The sequence below is a fragment of the Lygodium microphyllum genome, chromosome 16 (genome assembly GCF_053477565.2).
Source record: "Lygodium microphyllum isolate KBCC chromosome 16, Lygodium_microphyllum_v1.1.10, whole genome shotgun sequence".
NCBI lineage: Eukaryota > Viridiplantae > Streptophyta > Polypodiopsida > Schizaeales > Lygodiaceae > Lygodium > Lygodium microphyllum.
This window is the reverse complement of record NC_141150.1, coordinates 24,913,608-24,936,046: the sequence shown is the minus strand read 5'-3', so window position 1 is coordinate 24,936,046 and position 22,439 is coordinate 24,913,608. Positions and strand designations below refer to the sequence as shown.

The following is a 22,439-nucleotide window of genomic DNA, read 5'->3' as shown; positions in this document are numbered from 1 at the left end:
ATGCCCTGTTCTCCTTGGGTCACTACGCTCAGCTCCCTCCTTTTTATACGCACGAGTATAAAAAATAAAAACCCTAAAAGAAAAATGTGCTGAAATAAAATACTTCTTCATCAGGTTATAAGAGTCCTCGCCTAGTAGGAGCTCCTAGTTGTGTTGTCCTTAGTTAGGTAGGTAGTTCAGACTACCACTTAGGGCAACCTCTTTGATAGTTCTTTTTAGTTTGGCCGTGTTGGAGCAGTTGGTTAGTGACTAGCTTCGGACCTTTTATCAGATTATGCTAGGCCTGCTCCTTGTGGATGTCATGCCTTGGTTTTGTCAGGGGGTAGGGTGAGCACTATGCTATGTTTTTAGTATCTATTTTGTATAAGCTTGATGCTTCCTTTTGGTTGTTTTGTGCAGATCTACTGTGGGATTCGACGGGCTGAGTCGCCCTATCCCATGGTTGCCAATGAGAGTGGAGTTTTGATGGCAATAAGTGCTTAAAAATAGCTAAAAATTACGAATATCAAGGAAAAAATATTCAACATCGAAGGCGGCGGCTTGACCTAGGACTCGATTTTAAGTGTCAAGTGCTTTAAAGGCACCCGAGCGACACTTGTTGATTTTTGATAAATTTTCAAACTACCGTGCGGGTTGTGAGGAGTTGCCAGCCAGTGTGGGATGTCAAGCCGGACGCCCAAGATTTTTCAGAGCTCGATTTGGAGTCCGGACGGGAAAATGGCCAACAAATGGGCAAGATTTGAAGAGTTGGACCAAAGTTTGGCCAAATGGTCATGACATTTGGGAGGGGATGTAGCATTTTAATGTGGCATCAAATCGTGGGAAAAAAGAAGCTGAAGAAAATGTGGAGAAGGACACGCCAGGAAGGCGCCGATTTTTGCGCCCATATGTTGATGATGGATTCTCTAGCCTCTGAGCAACCCCCCCAAATGACTATGGGCCTTGATTACCCTCTGTATGCTAACTCTATCGCCGCCTCTCACTCCTCAAATGGTGGCCTGAATGAAGATCTCTGATTTTAGTCTTTCTCTCTCCTCCCTCTCTCTCCCTTAAGGGGCTGTTCTTGTGTGGAAGAAGACAATGAAGAATGGTGGAGGAAAGCTTGTCCGGATGAGACCGGATTGCTTCTGGATGGATGAAGACATGAAGAGTGCTGTTCTTGAAGATGCTGAGCATTGAATGCATGCTGGAAATCAGTCCCGTAATCAAGAGCAAGAAACTGAGACCTGAAAATAAGCAGTAATGCTATTTTTATGAGACCTTGTTCATATGGGATGAAAGTTCTTTATGACATTTTTTGCCATGAGTTTCAATTGTCTGCAACCTGAAAATCAGAAAATATAAGGCTACATGGCCGGAAATAGTGTTAAAATACATGAAAACACGCGTTTTAAGGGTAAAATTGAGTTTTTTGCTATATAAATGAGAAATATGATATATCACACAAACTAAATCTGATTTTTTGTTGTCAATGAACCTAAGGGCTACAGCCCACAATCAATTTTTATTTTAAATCATTATTTATTAAAGAAAAATAGGAAAAATACCAAAAAAATGGGAAAATGGGTTTAAAATTAGGGAAAAATAGGAAATGGGCTGAGAAAAATTAGGAAAAATTATATCTATGTTTGTGCAACACATAACGATGGCAAAGCATGAGGTTGGCCTCAGTTTGTCCCTGTTTCATTGTTTTGTGCGTATTTATCGTTCTTTTAAAAGGAAAAAATGCATAGAAACCCTATCTAACCGATCAATGATGCAAAATGCTAAGAGTTGGATGAAGAGGGGCTGAAACACTAAAAGATAAAGAAAATATTTGATTTATGCATTGCACTTGGCATATAGGAAACGGTTTAAATAAAAAGGATGGTAGCATGAGTATATGGCTCGGTGCCTCCTTTTCAACGCAGCACACACTAGTAAAATTCATGGAAAGAATGCTTTATGCACCATGCACGATGCTGATTTTTCTTTTGCCTGAGCACATAGTCATACACTATTTGCATTAAGCATAACAATTAAAAGGTATCAAAAAAACCTCCTGGATGCATGCCACCTGTCTTCCTTAGGTTGTGACCAACGATGAGTGTGAGAGGACGTCCCAAGCTGTAGGTTAGTCGTTGGGTCCTAAAGGGAAATTGTTGTGAGGAATGGTACATCCTAGAACGTAAAATATTGGTACCTTGAGAGGATTTTGTGCTCGTTTGTGTTATATGTTTAGCAGCGCATCAAAGGGCCAATCCCTACGATGTAGGAGAGCTGCAGTGGGGCTCCGACTATTAGTCGGTGGAGTGTCTGCTATGTGTGTGTGACGAGTCATTATGCCTGAGTACTTTGGGTTCTCCCTCTGAGGAGTTTAAGGGAAATTTTGCACTATAAACTATAAACGCAGGAATTAAGATTTAGGGCAGTTTGTCCTTTAGCATTAGATTGACGCTCCTGGTCTACGAGGCCGTGAGGGTGTTTGTATGTCATGAGCATGAGGTTCGGCTAGTGCCACAGCCAGTGCTGGCCCATTTCAGGTCCCATCATTGCCTCCATATGTGTGCGATCGTGGCATTGCCAATGTGTATGGGTTCTCCCTCTGAGGAGTTTATGAGAAAGGGAAATGTTGGACTATAAACTATAAACGCATAGATTAGGCTTTAGGGCAGTTCGTCCTTTAGCATTAGATTGACGCTCTTGGTCCGCGAGGCCGTGAGGGTGTTTGTGTGTCATGAGCATGAGGTCCGGCTAGTGCCATAGCCAGTGCTGGCCCATTTCAGGTCCCATCACTTCATATTGATCATTGCATCAAGACACTTTGCAGTGATAATGTTGGATAATACATTTGAAATGATTTTGATGACTATTATAATAATCAAGATATTTATCATGAATGCATTTTTTCCTACTCTTCTCACTAGAATGGTATTAGTGAATATAAAAATAGGACTATCCTTAGTGACATGCAATGTATGCTCATTAATTTTAGCTTATCTTGATGTTTCTGGGCTAAAGCAATCTTACTAGTGATATTTGTGCAAAATTGTCTTTCTACAACTACTCCTTCTAGTAAAATATGGATTATTTCTTGGACAAGTGAAACTCCTATTTCATATTTTCAAACCTTTGGGTATATTTCTTATATTCATGTACCCTAATAGACTCGCAAAGAACTTGATGTTGTTGGTTTGAAAATTATTTTCATTTGATATTCAAATTTTGCTAAGGGATACAAGTGTCTCAAGAGGATGATTCGAGGATGTGGTCACTAGAGAACATTGATGATACAAAGTCATTACTCACTACTTTTCCTTTTCTATATGATGATGAACCTTCTTCACAAGATAATATTGACTCTTCAAATCAAGATCCACAACCTCTGCACCTATTATTGTTGATGATGACTTTGGTATTGATCTTAATGTTGATCTTTCAATTGATAACGAGAATGGTACCTATCATGTTTATGATGCTAATATTCTTGAGAATGCTCTTATATTTGTGAAGACCTTGTCTCTTAAAGTGATTCCATGTCATCCCCACAAAAGAAACAATGCCAAGAGGCTATGGAACTTGAGTATGAACCTCTTCTCTCTAAAGATACATGGGTTCTAACTAAGTTACCACCTCGATATACTACTATTAAATGCAAGTGGTTTATAAGACTAAAAAAAAAGCAAATAGAACATTTGAAAAAATCAAAGCAAGGCTGCAAAGGTTTCTCACAAATTACAAGAGTTAATTATCAAGCAACTTTCTCACCTATTATTTGTATTACTAGTTTTCTGGTCTTATTAATTTTTGCTATTGAGTTTAATTTGGCAATTCACCAAATGGATGTGAAAACTTCTATTCTTAATGGTGTTAATCCCAATGCCATGAAAGAAAAAATAAAATTTTAAAAATGCAAGGAAAAATGGAAAAAGGCGGCCCTTTGACGACTAAAGAAATAGGAGGAAAACAGGCCAAAAGCACAAGGACAACCTTAAAAGTTTAGTGTAAGTGCAAAAGTAGAAAGGTACATTTTAAATATAAAAGTACACTCTAAATTTTTGTAAAAGAGGACTAGGCTCCATCCTATGCAATTTTGTAAATGTAGATAGGCATGGGTAAATGCACAATGCAAATAGGAGGGGACTAGAAAAAGAGGAACTAGGCTAAAATGGTCGGGCATATAAAAAAGGGATGGGTGTCCAAAGGGGATTAGGGTTTTGTAAAAAATGCAAAAGGTGAATGAAGAAGCTTGTTCTTGTGTGTGGCCAAAAATAGCTCTCTTCCTCTTCTTCTTGTTCTTCTTCTTGTTCTTCTTGTTCTTGTTCTTGTCCTTCTTCTGCTTGCTTGCTTGCTTGAGCTTGCTTGAAAGAGGGAGTGTGAGGGAGTGACTGTGTGAGGGTGAGGAACTGTGGTGGAGAAGCTCTCCATCTTCTCCTCTCTTCTTCTTCTTCTTCTTCTTTTCTTCTCTTCTCTTCTCTTCTCTTTTCTTCTCTTCTTTTCTCTTCTCTTCTCTTCTCTTCTCTTGTGCACGGAAATGGAGCATGAAGCTTGAAGATTGACGATCGAGTTTGCTTGAAAGCTTGCACCTTGGATCATGGAGCTACCAGAGTGCTTGAGGGAGGAGGCAACTCAGTCAAGCATGGAGGTAAGCTCACTACACTCATAGGTATGAGAGCATGTATGGCTATATAAGAGGTAGCCATTGCACTTGGCTTGAAATGCTTGAAACAATAAGCATTCAGTGGGTCTTGGTGATCTAGCAATAAGTTTCCATATTTTGAATCATTGTTAAGATCGATGGATTCAAGCTTTGAGTGCTTGCATGCTTCGAATCAAGAGTTGAAGTAGGGTGTGCTACTTGAGAGATCGGTAGGAAGTGAGACAATTATAGAGGTATTCAATCTCCTTTGCCCATTTTTCTAGTTTTTTGGATTTAGGTAAGTAGATTGGAAAGTGTAAGTGGTTTCTTGTGATTTGGATGCATTTAGGTAAGAAAAAAAACAAGGAAAATAGAGAAACACACAGTAGGGTTTTTGCTATAATAGCAGGCCCAAAATAGGGGAAAAATGGAAAGAGAGAGCTTTAAGGCATTTAGACAACAAAGAGAGAGAAGGGGGAGCTAAAAGACTAAGCCAAGAGGGGTTAAAGAAGCCAAGAGGGAAAAGAGAGAGGGGTTTAAGAAGCCTAGAGGGAAAACAGAGAGCTCATTTGTGTGGAGTCAGTTGAGAGAGAGAGCTTGACAAAGAGAGAGAGAGAGCTAAAGACTGGAAACCATTTCATGCTTGGCAATCTTCACCACCGTGCCTTTGAGGCCCACATGTATGCTTTGAGTGTGCCTTTGTGTTAGATAGTTGGACCCATTGTAACCCATCCACCAAGCAATGCTCCTATACATTACACACAGAAGCCAAACAAGGATGAAGAATACATAAACCCTTATGTCTCATATGACAAAGAGAGGGTTGACCCAACTTGATGAATTTCAAAAAAGTGTCAGTGATGTCATTAGGCAGGGAAAGAGGTAGAGGTCTAGGAGGACAAAACTAGGAACCCGGACTTGTGGTCACCCAGGACACATCTCAACTCGATGTCCCAAAAGGGATTAAGCCAATTGAGACAAGGCCAAGACAAGACCAACCTGAGATGCCTCGAGTGTGGGATCACACACTTGTTTGACAAGTGCTGTAGGTAGAAAACCTTCCACTAGTTTGGCTATCATGGCATCTATAATATTGAAAGTGTTTGGAGTTGAAACATTTGATGGCAAAGCCATGAAAATTCTATTGAATATCATGACCTGAGCACTAGTAAAGGAGGCTGGGGTATTTAATTACCCGGACCTAGCAACCTCGACACTTCTTCAATAGGGAAGAAAATCCATAGAAGAATGAAAAAGAGGGCTGAGATGAAGATTACATTTAGGACAGACAATGCCACCGTGCTACCAAAGGGGAAGCAAGTTACAAATGTAGAAGTAGAGACATCTGCTCCTAAGACACCAGAAAAGGAAAGTGCCAAGGTTGGAGAATATCCTAATCCGAGGCACCAATTGGAAGCAAAGGATAAGGTCAAGGAATGAGTGAGAGAAGCCCAAGCACACCTAAATAATGCGAAACCTATTATTGAATATGAGATCAATGGGCTCTCTAATGTGAGCACATTCATCTTGCCTACTTAGTTCAAATCAAGAGATGCATTTGCACCCTACGTAACATCACATATAGATAGAGCCTAGACATCACAAGTGGGAAAAATGTTCAAGATCATTGGCAAAAGAGTATAGAGCGTAACAAAAAGTAGGCAATTGGAAACTTTCTCATGACATTGATATTGGCCCTTGTGATCCTACCTTTGGTAGTGCTGCTCAGGCAAAATCTGACAGTATGGCAAGGGTTGAAGTAGTGGGTAGAACGACATGATAAGCTTGGAGTGAGTGACTTTCCTGGCCATGATGCAATAACACACATATTGAGCTTAGCCTTGAACTCGGTTCCTAATTCTTTGCACATAAATGTCTTTTGGGAAGGCACAGAGATGGACATTGTCTTGCCTATCAATGCATTAGGAGATGCTACAAGAAATGGAATTGTAGATATGGGAGCTGGAGTTAGTGTGCTCAGCATTGCAGTCCTATAGGCTTGGGGTAATCCACTTGTGGAGACTGCAAAGTTGAACCTGCCTAAAAACATTAGAGTAGTCGCTATCATCGAGATTAAGGAAGATGATAAGGAAAGAGTGGCACCTAAATACCTACACATATTGGTCACCACTAGTCACATGACATATGTCTTTGACATGCTTATTGACAAGGAAGCTGACTAAAATATATCGTGCACATGACCATTGGACCCTCATTGGTCAGCCGCAACTATAGCCTACTCATGCTAAACTCAACCCATTTGGGAGGCAATCCTAATCAATACTCGAAAAGTGAAAATTAATAGTCTCTATTGAGACTAAAAGCCTTTCAATGATCTTTGACATGATGCCCAACATCAAGACCACTAGTAAGGAATCTCTGCTATGACAGAGATTCAAGAAACAAGCACACTGCAATGTCAAGTATGACTTGCAGTGGATTCACCTTGCAATTGGAAATATTCTGATAGTGATGGCTTTCAACAAGGGCAGTGTAGCTCCATCGTAGTAGCCTAACATCAAGACCACTAGTAAGGAATCTCTGCTATGACACACATTCAAGAAACAAGCACACTGCAATGTCAAGTATGACTCGCAGTGCATTCACCTTGCCATTGGAAATATTCTCACAGTGTAGCTCCATCGTAGTAGCTTGTAGTGCCACAATTAGAGGAAATAACTGCAAGGTCTAAGGAGGGGATCCTAACTTGTCCCACCCTACCAAGTTAAAATGCCCACAACCTAAAGGAGTCACACCCAAGACCACTAAGAAACAACCAAATGGGTGACTAAATGCCAACCGCAATCACCTAGAAGCCAAACTACATGAATTCATAACCACATAACATCATGCCCTAGGCCTAGGAGGCAAAGCTTGTGCTACCAAAGCATTCAAAAAATCTCAAACCACCATGGGTGCCCAAAGAACTATTGCACACCCAAGGCTACTATGAAGGCAACAACTGGATATGGTTGCCTAAGATTATGAGTGGCATGCATATCCCTCCACCTAGGCCCTCCACCCATCTCAAAAAAATGCTAAGATAACAAGAAATGAGAAACCAATTGACCCAAAATGCACCAAATCCATAGAACCTCAACGAGTCTATCAACTAGAACCACAATGAGTTGCCCCTAGACCAACTCAACTTGACACTTTTAGTTTTCCCAATGCTCCACAAGTAGAAAGTAGTGTATCATCTGAGCCCCAAGACCAACCCATTGCAAAAGTGGCTGCTAAACACCCTACTGAGCAATTCACAGTGCAAGCATCAGTTCTTAGGTTATCCAAATCCCTAACCTTCCGTAGGCATTAGACCCTCCTATAAGCATAGATCTATCCTTGCCTTGGCCTTGCACCTTGCCACAAACACATGGGATGACCTCATCACCTACATTAGACGATTAGATTCCACATTCACCATGCTACCCAAAAGCTATGAATGGCTAGTTGGTAGGCTTCCTCTGAACAAGACATTAGCAATGGAAGTATATTTCTTGCCATACACTTGGGAGGAATATGAGTTCTTGTTTGTCAATATTCCTAACATAGCCAAGGAATTGATCACCAATGAGATCTCTCAAGAGCAAGCTCCTAAAAAATAATTGATCATATTAAATAAAAGGAGCAAAGTCTCTGTAACAAACCAAGAGCTAGAACAATTGATAAGGCTAGCTAACTTTGACTCTTCCTTTCTACAAAAATGATATGCTCTACATTTCCAATGGGAACAAGAGGGTTGCCAAATTATGACCAACACCAAGCAAAGACAAATAATCAAAACCTCTGAGTACGACCCAAACTATGTGGCTCCTACCTCTTTTAGAGTATTGCCTATCAGTCACAACTGACCCATTATTGAATCTTGTGGAAGCTTTAATTCAACCACCAAGACCCAGAGACTGCTTATTACTCAAGCATTTCAAGTTGAATGCCAATGGCTACCTCTCATATAATCGTATGTGCTCTCAAGCCTACAAGTATAGTGAGCTTACATCAATGCCCAATCAAGTATCCTTCACTCTCAAGCACACCGGTAGCTCCACGATCCAAGATGCGAGATCAAGCAACCTCAATTCTCCACCTTCAAGCACCATGCTCCATAGCCACATGCACAAAACAAGAGAAGAGAAGAGAAGAGAAGAAGAGAGGAGAAGATGAAGAGCTTCTCCACTATGGTCTCTCACTCTCACACACTCATTCCCTTACATTTTCACACTCCCTCTCTCAAGCACGAGCCTAAGCAAACAAGAAAAAGAAGAGAAGAGGAGATCCACTTTTTCCACACACCAATAATGAGCTTCTCTATTCACTTTTTGGCTTTTATACATGCCCTTTCATCCCCTTTTTGCATGACTGACCATCTTGCCAAGGTCCTCTTTTCCTATTCACTTCTATTTGCATTATGTCTCCACCTATACTTGTCTACTCTTTACAACTTGCATAGGAAGGAGCCTAGCACTCTTTTACAAAAATTTGGGGGTGCCTTTTCATTTTAAAATGTGCCTTTGCCTTTGCCTCGACTTTTAAGATTGTCCTTGTGCTTTTGGCCTTTTCTCCTCTTATCTTTCTTTCAGACCACATCTTTCCACTTTGCTCCATATTTTTGAAAATTTTTAAATTTTATTTTTCTTTAATTTTCTCTCTCTTTCACTAGAGGCAACATTACCCCCTCCTAGTCGAGTGCTAGTCCCGTGGCACTTGCGAGACTTTATTAATGAGGCTTTGATGATTGAAGGGTGGTCATGTGAGTCGATGATGGGACTTGGGGATTGGAAATGGGAGAGAAATATGCTGAAATGGTTGAACTCACCCCGCCTTCCATGCTAAAAGAAAAATGGGCACTTTTGGGAAAACATTGGGCTCTATTGCTGAAAATAGGTATGCTGAAAATAAACAGTCCATTGCATCACATTCCCATGGATCTTGTAGTCAACGGTTCATCTCCCCAAATTTTGTGAAGGAACAGAAAGAAAAGGGCCTATGCTTTAAATGTGGAGATAAGTACACTATTGATCATGCCTCCAAATGCCCATACAAGAAAGCTAAGGTCAAGGTTCACAGCATGTACATCATGGAAGATTTGCACAATGAAGAGGATGACCTGGCCATTGATCAGACTAAGCCCACAGAGGATGTTGATCATGAGAAGTTCTATGACCTGGAGGATGGGTTTCCCTTTGACCCGGACGGTGCTCCCTCACAGATACTTGATTTAACATCCCACCCACCTCCCACTTCCCTTTTCTCGATCTCCTTGGATGCTTGGATGGGTTCCTGCAACCCCAATACCCTTTACATTCAAGGCAGTATCAATGGGAAGCATGTTTTTATCCTTGTGGATAGTGGAAGCACTCACAGTTTTGTCAATAAACCAGCCATTGATTGGTTCAAATGTATCCCTATGGCATTACACCACCCCTTGAAGGTCCAAGTAGCAAACATAGAAGAAGAAATCAGCACACATGTATGTCCTGCAATTCCCTTATGCTTGGCTGAAAATTATGTGGCATTGGTTGATCTGATTGCTCTAGATATGGGCCCCATTGATGTTGTCTTGGGCTGTGATTGGCTGAAACAATTGGGAAAAATTGCTATGGACTTCTCTCAGCTTTACATGGAGTTTCTAATGCATGCACAACCTATCCACCTAGAGAGAGTTTGAGATCATGCTGATTTTTAGCTCATTATAGCAAAGCAACTCAAACATGAATTTAAGAAATGCTCACAGATCTTTATTTTGCAATTAAATAAGGAAACTTCTGAATAAGGACACAGATCTTTATTTTGCAAGCCTTACTTGAGGAATACAGTGACTTATTTCAGATGCCTGCATCCCTCCCTCCCAAGAGACAAGTGGACTATCCACTTTACCTAGAGCCCCATTCCAAGCCAATGAACAAACCCCCCTATAGACTCTCCAAGTGTGAGCATGAAGAGGTTGCAAAGCAAATCAAGGAGTTGTTGGAGATGGGTTCCATTGAACCGAGTTCTTTTCCCTATGCATCCCCTGTCCTCTTAGTCAAAAAGAAAGATGGCTCCTTTCGCATGTGTATTGACTACAAAGATTTGAACAAAATTACAATGAAGAACCGCTACCCCATCCCACAGATTGATGATTTGCTAGATGAGTTAAAAGATACATGCTTTTTCACTAAGATTGACTTGCGCTCTGGCCACCATCAGATTTGTATGCAGGCAAGAGATGAGGTCCAAACGGCCTTTAGAACTAATCGTGGACTTTACCATTTTCTTGTGATGCATTTTGGGTTGACTAATGCCCCTACCACCTTTCAAAGCCTCATGAACAAAATCCTGCATCTCTTTCTATTCAAGTTTGTGATTGTCTTCTTTGATGACATCCTCATTCATAGCAAGTCATCTAGGGAGCACTTGACACACGTTTGGAGGGTGTTTGACATATTGAGCGAGCATTGACTCTTTGCTAAGGAGAGCAAATGTATATTCATGCAGACATCTGTGGAGTACTTGGGACACATTGTGAGAAAAAATGGTATACAGGTTGACCCCAAAAAGGTGCAATGTATTAAGGATTGGCCCACTCCTTCCACCACCAATTCCTTGCTTGGATTCCTTGGTCTCTCTTCATTCTATAGACAATTCATTAAGCAGTATGCCACCATTGCAGCACCTTTGACTGATCGCTTGAAAAAAGAGTCATTCTTCTAGGATGCCACTGCAGATCATAGCTTCAAATAGTTAAAGGACGCGCTTACTTCAACCCCCATCCTTGTTTGCCTTGACTTCTCTAAGCTCTTTACCATTCATTGTGATGCTAGTGGCCGGTGTACTGTTGCATTATTGTTGCAAGAGCATGGTGTGATTGCATTTGAAAGCCGCAAGCTTGATGAGAAGGAGATGCAAATGAATGTATACGACCAAGAGATGTTGGCCATCCTCCATGCCATCAAGAAATGGCACCACTATTTGTATGGCAGTTGCTTCCAAGTGAAAAGTGATCACAGAGTCCTCCAATACTTCTTGACTCAGTCTACTTTGAATCCTAAGCAAAGGTGATGGATGGAAACCTTACCAAACTATGCCTTTGACATTTCACACACACAGGGCAAGGATAATATTATGGCTGATTCTGTCTCTCGAATGTGGGCATGTAGAGTGTCATCTATCTCAGAATTTCACAGTGATCGGGTTGAAGAGCTCAAGGAGGCTTACTTGTTAGATGATCCCTTCAGCCACATATTTCAAAAATTATAGCATGGGGTTATGGCTGAAAACTCCCAATATAAGCTCAAGCATGGCCTTATTTGATCCCATGGCAAGATTGTCATCCCCCACACTTCCCCCTTCACGCATAAGATCATGGAAGAAATGCATTCTCGCCCCACTGCCGGTCACTTGGGTGTTTTCAAAACATATGACATGATTGCTAAGAGCTTTCATTGGAAAGGCTTATGGAGGGACGTCAAGGACTTTATGATCAAATGTGTTCCATGCCAACAGAACAAGGATAGTACACTCAAGCCCGCTGGCCTCTTGCAGCCTGTCCCTATCCCTGAAGGGATATGGACTCACATCACAATGGACTTTATCACTCGCCTTCCCGTGACTAAGAAAGGGTGGAATAGTATCTATATGGGTGCTGATCGCCTCACCAAAGCTGCCCACTTTATCCCCACTAAGGTCCAATATACTTCCTCTCACGTGGCCACTCAGTTTATGGAAAATGTCTTGAAGTTGCATGGCTTACCACAAGTCATAGTACATGATCGGGATGCAAAAATTATGAGCAACTTCTCACAGAAAGTTTTCACCTCCATGGGAACCAAGCTTGCTCCATCCACTTCATACCACCCTCAGAGACCGATGGCCAAACTGAGAGAGTGAACAAATGGCTTGAGACATATTTGAGGCACTTTTGCCATGATGTACAGCACAGTTGGGATACGTGGCTTCACTTGGCTTAGTTTGCATATAATAACTCCACACACTCTAGCATTGGAGTTTTCCCTTTTGAGGCCTTATATGGGTATAAGGTTCCCCTTCCTACAGTCTTGTTTACTGATAAGATCAATCCTCAGAGTCAAGTTGAATTGGATCACATGCAAGCTTTACTTCAGCAATGCAAAATGAATCTTCAGAAGGCCCAAACACACATGAAACTCTATGTTGATGAAAAATGAAGGCATTTGGAATTCCAAAAAAGGGAATTGGTCCTTTTGAAAGTGCCTAAGTCCCACTACTCCACTCTCAATGAGGGCAGCAGTAACAAGCTAGCCCATCACTTCTATGGCCCATACCGAATTCTGAAGAGAGTTGGCAACTTGGACTACCACTTAGAACTCCCCCTACCACCAAAATCCACAATGTGTTTCATGTTAGTCAGCTAAAACCCTTTGTAGACTCCTGAATGGATTATGTGGAAGAACTTTCCCCCATAGATGAAGAGGGCATCACTCAATATGTTCTTGAAGTAATCATTGGGCAGCGAGATAAGCACTTACAATCTCCATCCATCAAAGAATACCTCATCAAATGGAAAGGCCTACCCTTGGAAGAAGCCTCTTGGTGCCCAGTAACCATCCTCAATGAATTTCCCTACCTCCGTGAACCCCAATGACTGGAAGACTAGCCGATCATGCCCTAAATTGCCCACTTCCGTAGATTCCACACTGTTTTAGAATAATTTTGTACTTACTCAAATCACATGCATGTGCATTCTACATAGGCTGAAAGTACTCGTCATAAGCTTTGTTTTGACATATAGTACGCCCTGTTTGGAGCTGCCTATCAAAAGTTATGACTAGTTTACTTCAGTAGACCGGTTCAAGACTGCATGCTGTCTTGTAATGTGTATGCCTGTAATCTTCAGGACACGTCTTAGCAGTCCATCGGAAAGGATGTCTAGAAAGCTCTACCTGGCACTCCCATTGAATGTCACAGGGTTTGCGATCTAGGACTTTCCGCGTTGTCGGAGGGTTTTCGAAAGCAAAGTCGCAACCACAGAGGACCTTGACTAATTTCAAGATAGAAGATCAATCAAGCGAGAACACATTTAATTACAACCCTATTCAACATCAACAGCTTCATCTTCATAAAGGAAACAAATCTGATTTATAAACTGGCTATTCAAAAATTGAAGTTCTTCACATCCCTTCTTGCTATTTCAGAAAGAAACACCCTGCAGGTTGTTTGTTGACTGTTTTTCAGCCATTGAATACATATTTTCTTCCAGCTGCAATTTAGAGAACAAATAGATAATCACCCCATAGCAAGTCCTGTTCAAAAGATAATCTGATTTGGGACTGTTGCTATCGTACCACTGTTTAGAGCCGCAATTGATTCTCTTTCTGCTATGCTGCTATTTGTAGACATCTATTAGTCACACTAGAAATAGCCTTCCTGTGCCTTGTTAATGTATGTTTCAGCTTTTTGCCATAATTTCCTTAAAATTCATTTTCTTCTGCATAACCTCAAGCTCTCTATCAAAGGCCTCATAAACATTGACATGATTCACTCAAGACTTCCCTACATTATCCTTCACTGTAGCACATTGCAGTCCAAACCTTCCCCTGTGAAGGGAATGCATGGGATCCCATTAAAAGGCTGCAATACAAAGCTAAAAGGATTCTTATCAATTATCACAGTTCATCGTAGATCTCTTCCCAAACTACTCAAGTCTTTCGCATGTTCTCTGTACCTTGAAACAACTGTAGCTGATTGATACAGCCTTGCAACAATCTTATTCTCAGGATCAATTCTATCAACAAGAGGGTTAGTATAGCCTTTCAAGCCAGTAGTGAAGAGTACAAGCTCTACAAACTCACTTGCCCTCCTCAAGAATTCTTGTAATCCAGGGCGCTCTGGGTATCTATTTGTTTTCAATTTTGTGTTAACATTTGAATTATGAATAATCTGCTCTTCCTCCAAGCGTTTCTCCTTCTCTTGTATTGCCACTCTGAGCCAGATAATCATTTACAGCCATGGCCTGATTGCATTATGCAAGGATTCTTAATGCTCCTATTCAATAAGATTACCACCACGAAGGATTCTGCAACCTGCCCTTTGTTGAGAATGCTGCCAGGACCATTCGGCCATACTTTTCTCTTGGCGGCACCTGCCACATCCTTCGGGCACGAGCTAGTCTTCATGTACAGTGAGCTCAATGCCTGGACTTAATCTTGAAGGAATTTGAAGTAGCCAATGGCTTCCAGTAATACAGAAGTGGTGTCCGTCTTGAAAGGAACCGCTAGCTGTTGAAGTGTTGCAATGCGGTCCCCGATAGAGCTCCCCACTCTTGAGCTCGATAAAGATGATATGGCCTTCAGCTCCGTGCAACAGCTTCCCAGTTGTTGCTTATTGACGTAATTCTCTTGGCCCATCACAAAGACCTGTCGGAAAATCTCATCGACTCCTTTCTTTATCTTGTAGTTCTACCATCATCAATCCTACTTGAAGGAATCACTCTGTAATCTGTGCGTCGAAGAATACTAGAGAGGCAACTCAAGAAAGGTATTCCAAAAAAAGTTCTTGAACAACGGATGGAGAAAACAACTCCATCAAATTTCAACCAGGGGTGTGAAAGCCTCAATTGTGGCATCAGAATAGGCTCTCAGCCTTCAATTTTAATCTGTAAAAGTGCATAACCTACAACCTCCATAGCCCTTCACAGAGAGTACAGTACGCAAGGGTTCAAATTATTCTCGTAGCAGCATTTCAATAATGAATAAGTTTGATGGATGGAGTAACTGTATAAGTGCTTCGAATAGATTTCAATGGATTTCTGCGCCTCCATAGCCTTTCCCCAGAGAGCATTCCCCCTTGTTCCTTGTAGCAGTTGCCTACTTTTTCCGTGCCTTTCCCCCCCCGCCAAAAAATCCTTCATTTAAAAATAGCCATATGTGGCTTTATTTTTTTCTTTCCCCAGGCATTCGATCCTTCCACAATAGGCCTTAGAAAAGCAGCCCCTTTTACCAGAAAAAGCAATAGTGTTTCGAAGTTGATCATAGAGTTGTTGTAGCTCTATTGTCCAGATCAAATCAGTATCTACTTGTACAGTCACTTTGTTTCTCTCAGGAATGTTTGATGTACTGATAATGCCATCGAAATGTGAAGAACACTTATCTATATTCCACTTCAAACCGGTTGTAAAGATGTTAGAGGGACCAGTTAATGGAACTAGACCACTATGAGGACCTTCAACTGATGTTATTTCTGGTAATGTGTCATTCAAATACGACAAGCATTTCAAAGATCTGTGGTATCCTGATTCCCTGAGTTGTCCAGGACTTCTGTGCCTAGCCCAGCATAAAACTCCTTCACCTCTGGTCGAATAGAATCCAAGTCTCCTTTGATTACTTCAGGTTTGTACCGTTTACGAACTTCAAACGTATCCTCAGATGGCAGAAAATCAAGGGCACCATCATAAATCCGATTTGCTCCCCCATCTATGCATATTCGAAAACATGCTTTATCCCATAAAAACCGTGTCAATAAAGGCAGTTGACGGTTCAGCACTACAAGTGCAAATGTCAAACTAGGTTGCTCTTGGTTCAGAAAAGCACTAGAAAGAAAAGTGGAACTATGGTCCATTGTTGGAATGGAGACTATACTGACATAAGATTTCAAATTGCACAAAAATTTGCCAACATCCAAGGATAGGCCTTCTTCTTGCATCTCCCTGAAACAATTGAGCACATTCTCACTGAGCCCATATTTAGAGTATCCAGCAGTTATAGTAGGCACATTGAATGTATCAAACATTATTTGTGTCATCTTCTCTCTATTAACCTTGGGATTCAGTGGCGCTTCTATGAGGAGGACTGCTTGCTCTTCCTTAATGACCTCTATTGCAGCCCTTTACTTTTCAATACCTAGCTGAATATCCTCTGGTCTTCTCTCCAACTGCCGGATCTGAAGCACTAAGAGCTCCTCTCTCGTCAAATCCTCCTGCCAAGGTAAAACTGACCAAGTCAAAGCACAAGTCTCAGTCGGCATAACCGGTTTTTGACCATACATCAAATCTACGAGTATATATCCTGTGGTAACACTGTGAGTCGTACGATCAGCCCACAAAGAAAATGGTAGAAGTCTCGGCCATTCTCCAATCCGTCCTCTGCATGCTTTGGCTAATGCTTTCACTATCGACGACGGATGCCCTCTTTCACTCTTCCCATTTCCCTCTGGATTGTATGCTGTGGTTAGAGCCAACTTGATTCCTAGTTGAGAGAAAAACTCCCTAGCTTCATCTGCATCCAGTTCACCACGATCTGCAGTGATCTTACCCACACAACCATACATGCAGAAAATTTCTTCCAATAAGAACTTACACACTGTACTAGTGGTCTTCGTTCTCAAAGGTCTGCCCTCAACATGATTGGTAAGATCCTCTCTAGCCAAAACAATATATCTCATCTGCCATAGACCCATAGGCATAGTAACCAAGTCAACTATCCCCTTATAATGAATGCATAGCGGATAGGTCGGATGAAGCTCATCTCGATGACGCACTACCGAATACATCTGGCAGTCTTTGCAAGTCTCTACAAAGTGAGAAACATCTCTATACATGCCTTTCCACCAATATTTCTCCTTGATTTTCTCATAAGTAGCCCACACTCCTCTATGACCAGCCCAAGGACTCTCATGAAACTCCCTCATCACCTGTAATTGTGTCTCTTTATCGCAAACAACCCGCAAGGGTAATCCACCTCTTTTCTTTGGGTGCTTCCAAAGAAATCCATCCTTGAGAAAATAACCATAGGATTTTTTTCTAATCTTCTTGAACTCTTCATCTGTCCATTCATCTCTTTTGCTTAGTGTACTAAGGTACTTGCCAATCTGCAATCAATCTCCAACATAGAGTTCTTCTATGAAAGCCACAATATCATAGACATGGCAAACATGATCGACCATAGCGGCTGAAATTTTTGCATCATCTTCTTCTGCAAGTAGTGTCTCCTCATCATCATATCTAGCTCTAGACTACATATCTGCCATTGGATTATCCTTCCCTGCTATGTGTTTAAATTCTGGATTTAATGACTTGATGTATGCAGTCCATCTCAGCATAGCTATATCCGGAGTAGAGCAACTCGTAATCATACCTATCAATGGCAAGCAATCTGTCTCTACCACAACTGAGGCTCCAATAAAGTACTCCTTGTCACATTTGAGAGCTGTAACAATTCCCAGTAATTCCCTCTTGATTTGCGGATATCTCCTCTGTCTCTTGTTTAGGACTTTCGCCCCAAACCGAATAGCATACTTGTTTCCATCTGCATCATCTTGACCCACAGCCCAACCTATGCCAATTGGACTAGTGTCAACTGTCAATACAATAGGCCTTCCGCAATTATAATCCGCTTTCCTCAGAGTAGGAGCAATCTGCAATAACTTCTTCAATTTCCGCATGGCTCTAGTGTGGCTCTCATCCCAATAAAATTTCTGCCCCTTTCGAAGCAACTGATATAAACAATCTGCTATGTGTGCTAAATGGGGTATCCAAATCATATAAAACACACAAGCTCTAATGAATCTCCGTACCTCTGAAGTGGTAGAACAATACTCTATAATCTTGCCTATAGCATCCACCTTCTTAGGTGAGGGTTTCCTGCCGTAATACCCACACATATGTCCAACAATGACAACCTCATTTACTCCAAAAACAGATTTTTGCCCTGATAGTGTCAAATTCTCTTCTTTAACCTGGCCAAAATCTTTTCACAGGCTAAAATATGATCAGCCACAAAGTATCTACATCCCTGCTCATTTAGACTCTCATTCTTCTCTTCTTCTGCACACCCCTTAATGGGCACATCATCCAAGAAAGGCATGGTAAGCTGAGGTATGTAATCAAGAAAGACCTTATGCATGGCATTCATCATATGCGCAACATAATTAGTAGCACCTTGAGGCAAGGTACACATCCTGACAAGCCCAATAGGAGTTCTCATAGTGGTTATGTCCCTACTTTCCAAAGCCAGCTGAAACTGATCATATCCCGAATACAAATCACCTAAAGAATAGATGGCACGTCCAGCAAATGCTTCTGCAAACTCATCCACAACTGGACCTATACCAACATTCCTGATAGTAACTCTGTTTACTGGCTGCATGTCCTGTATAAATTGGAGAGTACCATTCTTCTTTGGAACCATAAACCACCTATTTGAGTATGGTGCAGATGATGGCTCTGGGATTCCCATCCTGATTTTCTCATTCAACAAGTCAATTAGCTTTGGCAGGTGTGCCTTAGGCACTGGAATAGGTCAGAGGTTCCATGGAATATGAGGAATAGTAAAGATTACCATAGGAGCAACAATATCTGGATTCACACATCCAATCTCATGTGGAAAAAAAAAAAACCCGCTTCCATGTCGCTCAAGCATCTCCTGAAAGCATTGCTTCTCTGTGGGTAGCAAGAAATCACCATTTCCAATTTTTAATTCATCAAGAGTCTCTGCTGAAAACTTATGGCCTATATGCTCTGGATTCCTCAAAATTGGCTGTTTGGCAGCCCTCTCTATTTGTTGATCACTGTCAGGTGGAAGTGGTACAGCTACCGGCTTCACCTTCTTATCCACAGTCTTGTATTTCGTGTCAACCCTGGCTTCATTATGATCCTCTGCATTACTCAAATCTTGTTGTAAATCAACTATTTTGCACTCCAGTGGTGGCTGAATATCCTGAGCCCTGTGCTCTATGGACTGCATAGGAACAGCCCTAAACTCTGGATGCTGAAATATTTCAGCAATAAACTCTGTTAGCCGAAAGTTTTCAGCTCTCTGTGTCTCTGTAAGCTGATCATAATCAGCCGGAAACTCTGTTTGCTGAATTTCTTCAGCACTCAATACTTTTTGCTGAGTCACCTCAGCCTCTGACTCTATCTGTGACACAAAATCTGCAATTTCATGAAACATGTCCAGGGATTGCACTGATACATTATTGTGACAACTCTGCATATCAGTTTTCAGCATATTTTCCATCTCTGTCATCGTATCTACACAAATCATACTATCATACATCCCATCTATATGCTCACCATCCTCTTAAATACTTGCATTTTTCAAAATTTTCTCCTTCATGCATATGTACTGCCTGGCAGCTCTAGGCAACTTAGAAGTCTTCTGATAACTCATCGAACTGTTTGCTGAAATCCCAACAAAACTGGAGGAGAAAACACTGCTGCCAGGAGGCGAGAACTCCAATCTCCTCTACTCTGTACCACTGTCGTCTCGTGAAACAGCGGTACCTAATGAAAATTCGAATCCCTCATAGTGGGAAAAGGTGCATCTCTAAGAGTATCCCTGTTTCTAACATTGTTCACACACACAGTCATAAACTGAACTGCTCTCATGCCATCTTTACTGTGAATCCGTGCATAAGCAGATCCATCATCCATTACTTTTGTTTCCATGCGCATCTCTGTGATGAATGGCTGTCCAAGAATTATGGGATAAGAGCATGAATCCTGCACAAACAAATGGAAATCCTCCTCTACATCTCCAATAGAAACCCTGACACTGGGACAGGCCGCATACAAATCACCTGCAGTGTTGTTGGCGGCTCTCATATGCCACCCATGCTCTACATCCATAGGCCATCTATTACTTTCATAAACTCCACGAACTATGAGATTAATCTCTGAACCATGATCCACCAAAGCAACATAAGGCACCTGTTTCTCTCCAATTTTTACCATTGTTTCTGTAGTTGCCCTAGCCCAATGACTCCGCAAAAAGTGACTACGCGGTATCAAGAAGCATTCTCAACCATAACCTCATCCTCATCCTCATCCAACTCCCCAATCAAAACTCCCTGTGTATCAGTAGTAGGCAATGCATGTCTTTTCCTCTTTAGGACCTCTTGGAAGTGATCTTGAAACTCTCTTTTCGAGATGCCCAAAACCTCAGAAATAGTAAAAGTCACCTCACTGCCAAGTATCTTGTCATTAAAGATTTTCTTCATGTCCGTAGATGTCTCAATATCGGATATCAATATAAACCCTGGCTGCTTTCTCTCTCTAGGCTCTTGCCTCTTTTCTTTCTTCTGAGCATCTTTCGTCTGTTGTTCTGGCCCTGGTCTCAAAGACCGCAATAGGTGGATTAACAAACTCACCCCCTCTAGTCTTTTTAGTTGCATTTGGATTTTCTTCATCCCTCTTACGCTTCTCCTCAACAAGTACATCTACTCCCTGAGACTTAGCCAAGTAGGCATAAATAGTGTACCTGTCAACAGGCGAATCCCAACCTGTCTCAGATCTGATGCTAGAACCTGCACTAGTCAAAACAGTCTGTTGAAATTTTCCCTTGTTTGTCGTCTCCATAGCATAAGTCCATAATGCTGACTGATTCTCTGATCCTTTCTCAATCTGAACTCCATATGCAGAAGCATCTCCTCTAGCTGCCACATAAGAAGTACGCGCAGCCATGTCATCCACTAATTTCTTCATTCTGCCTTTCCCAAAGTTGGTAGCAAGCGGAGCTCCTGTTTCAGTCAACCAAATCTTACCATCTTGTCCACAAAATACCAAATTCTTCCTCCTTGCATCCTGAAAAGATTCACAATCCTTGCAATGCTGATGGTCCGTACTATCACACCAAATACATCTTCAATCTCTCCTAGGTGCACTAGGAGCACTCCTAGGTGCAGTAGGAGCACTAGAAGAAATAGTAGGCGCAGTCGAAGCAAACTGCTCTTTCAATTTTCCCACCAATTCTGCTTTAACTGACTCTAGTGTCAAATCCGTTATGCCTTTGATTATGTCATCAAGAGAGAAAGGCACCGATGGAGTGGATGGTTTTGGAGCAGAAGGAGCCGGCATCGGTCTTGGAACAGGAGGAAGGGGAGGAGTAGAAACAGTAGGCACTGGCATAGGCCAAGAAAATGGTTGAGAAAGAGAAGAAATAACAGGGATAGAAGCAGGCATAGGAGCAGAAGACGGCGTCGGTGTCATAGATCCATTCTGTAGGCAGGTCTTCCATATTCTCCTCTTGGTCAAAGTCGAGACTGCATCTCGGGCATCTTGCCAATCCGTTTTAAGATCCATAGGCTTCGTGCGATCCTCAAGAAGCTCTCCTAACTCTTCCTGAAGAGCAGGATCTGTAGCTTGCAAGAAAAGCTAAACTTTTTCAACATCCAATGCTCTTTGTTCAATGGCATCAAGTTGATTATACCTCTCTTCAAATTCTCGTACCAACTCTAAAGCAAATAGACCTTTGTTTGGCATGTAGACCCACTCTCGGAATGACCGTCGTGTAGCCATCCCAAAGTCCTCAAGGAAATACTCTTCTTTCAGGGCCTTCTTAAAATCTTGCCAATGAGAATTTTGAATAAAAAGATCAGTCACCTTTTCCCTCAAGGCGGGTGTGACAAGAGGAAGGAAATACTTACTCATAAGTCCAGCTGGTACTCCAAAAAATCCCATCTTGATCTCATATTTCTTCAAGTAAGCTGAAACATTACGGCCATCAAATAACTTCTTCTCATTCTCAACTGCTTCAATTGCCTTAGTCGCGCTGATTGCATTCTCCTGCTCCGAATATAGTTGCCTTTGCTGAGACAATTGTTGTTGATGCAATTGTTGCTGCTGTTGCATATACAATTGTGTCTGCTGATTTTGAAGCTGCATATACATAGACATATTCTGCAAAATCTGCTTTAAATCATCCGTTGAAGTACTTGAAGTAGCAATCAATGATGGAGCTGAAGTAGAGGACAAAGCAGGAATCGTAGAAGAGGCTGAAACTGATGCTGAAGTATCTCCCATCCTGAAATTTATGCGATGCTTTCACATCGGGTTCACCAAAGATGTCGAAGGGTTTTTGAAAGCAAAGTCGCA

General features: G+C 41.6%; 1 pseudogene; it reads right to left on the bottom strand.

Annotated features, from left to right (window-relative positions):
- Positions 1-15,482: 15,482 nt before the first annotated feature.
- Positions 15,483-16,360, bottom strand: LOC148022643 (thiamine pyrophosphokinase 1 pseudogene; annotated as a pseudogene).
- Between the last annotated feature and the right edge of the window lie 6,079 nt (positions 16,361-22,439).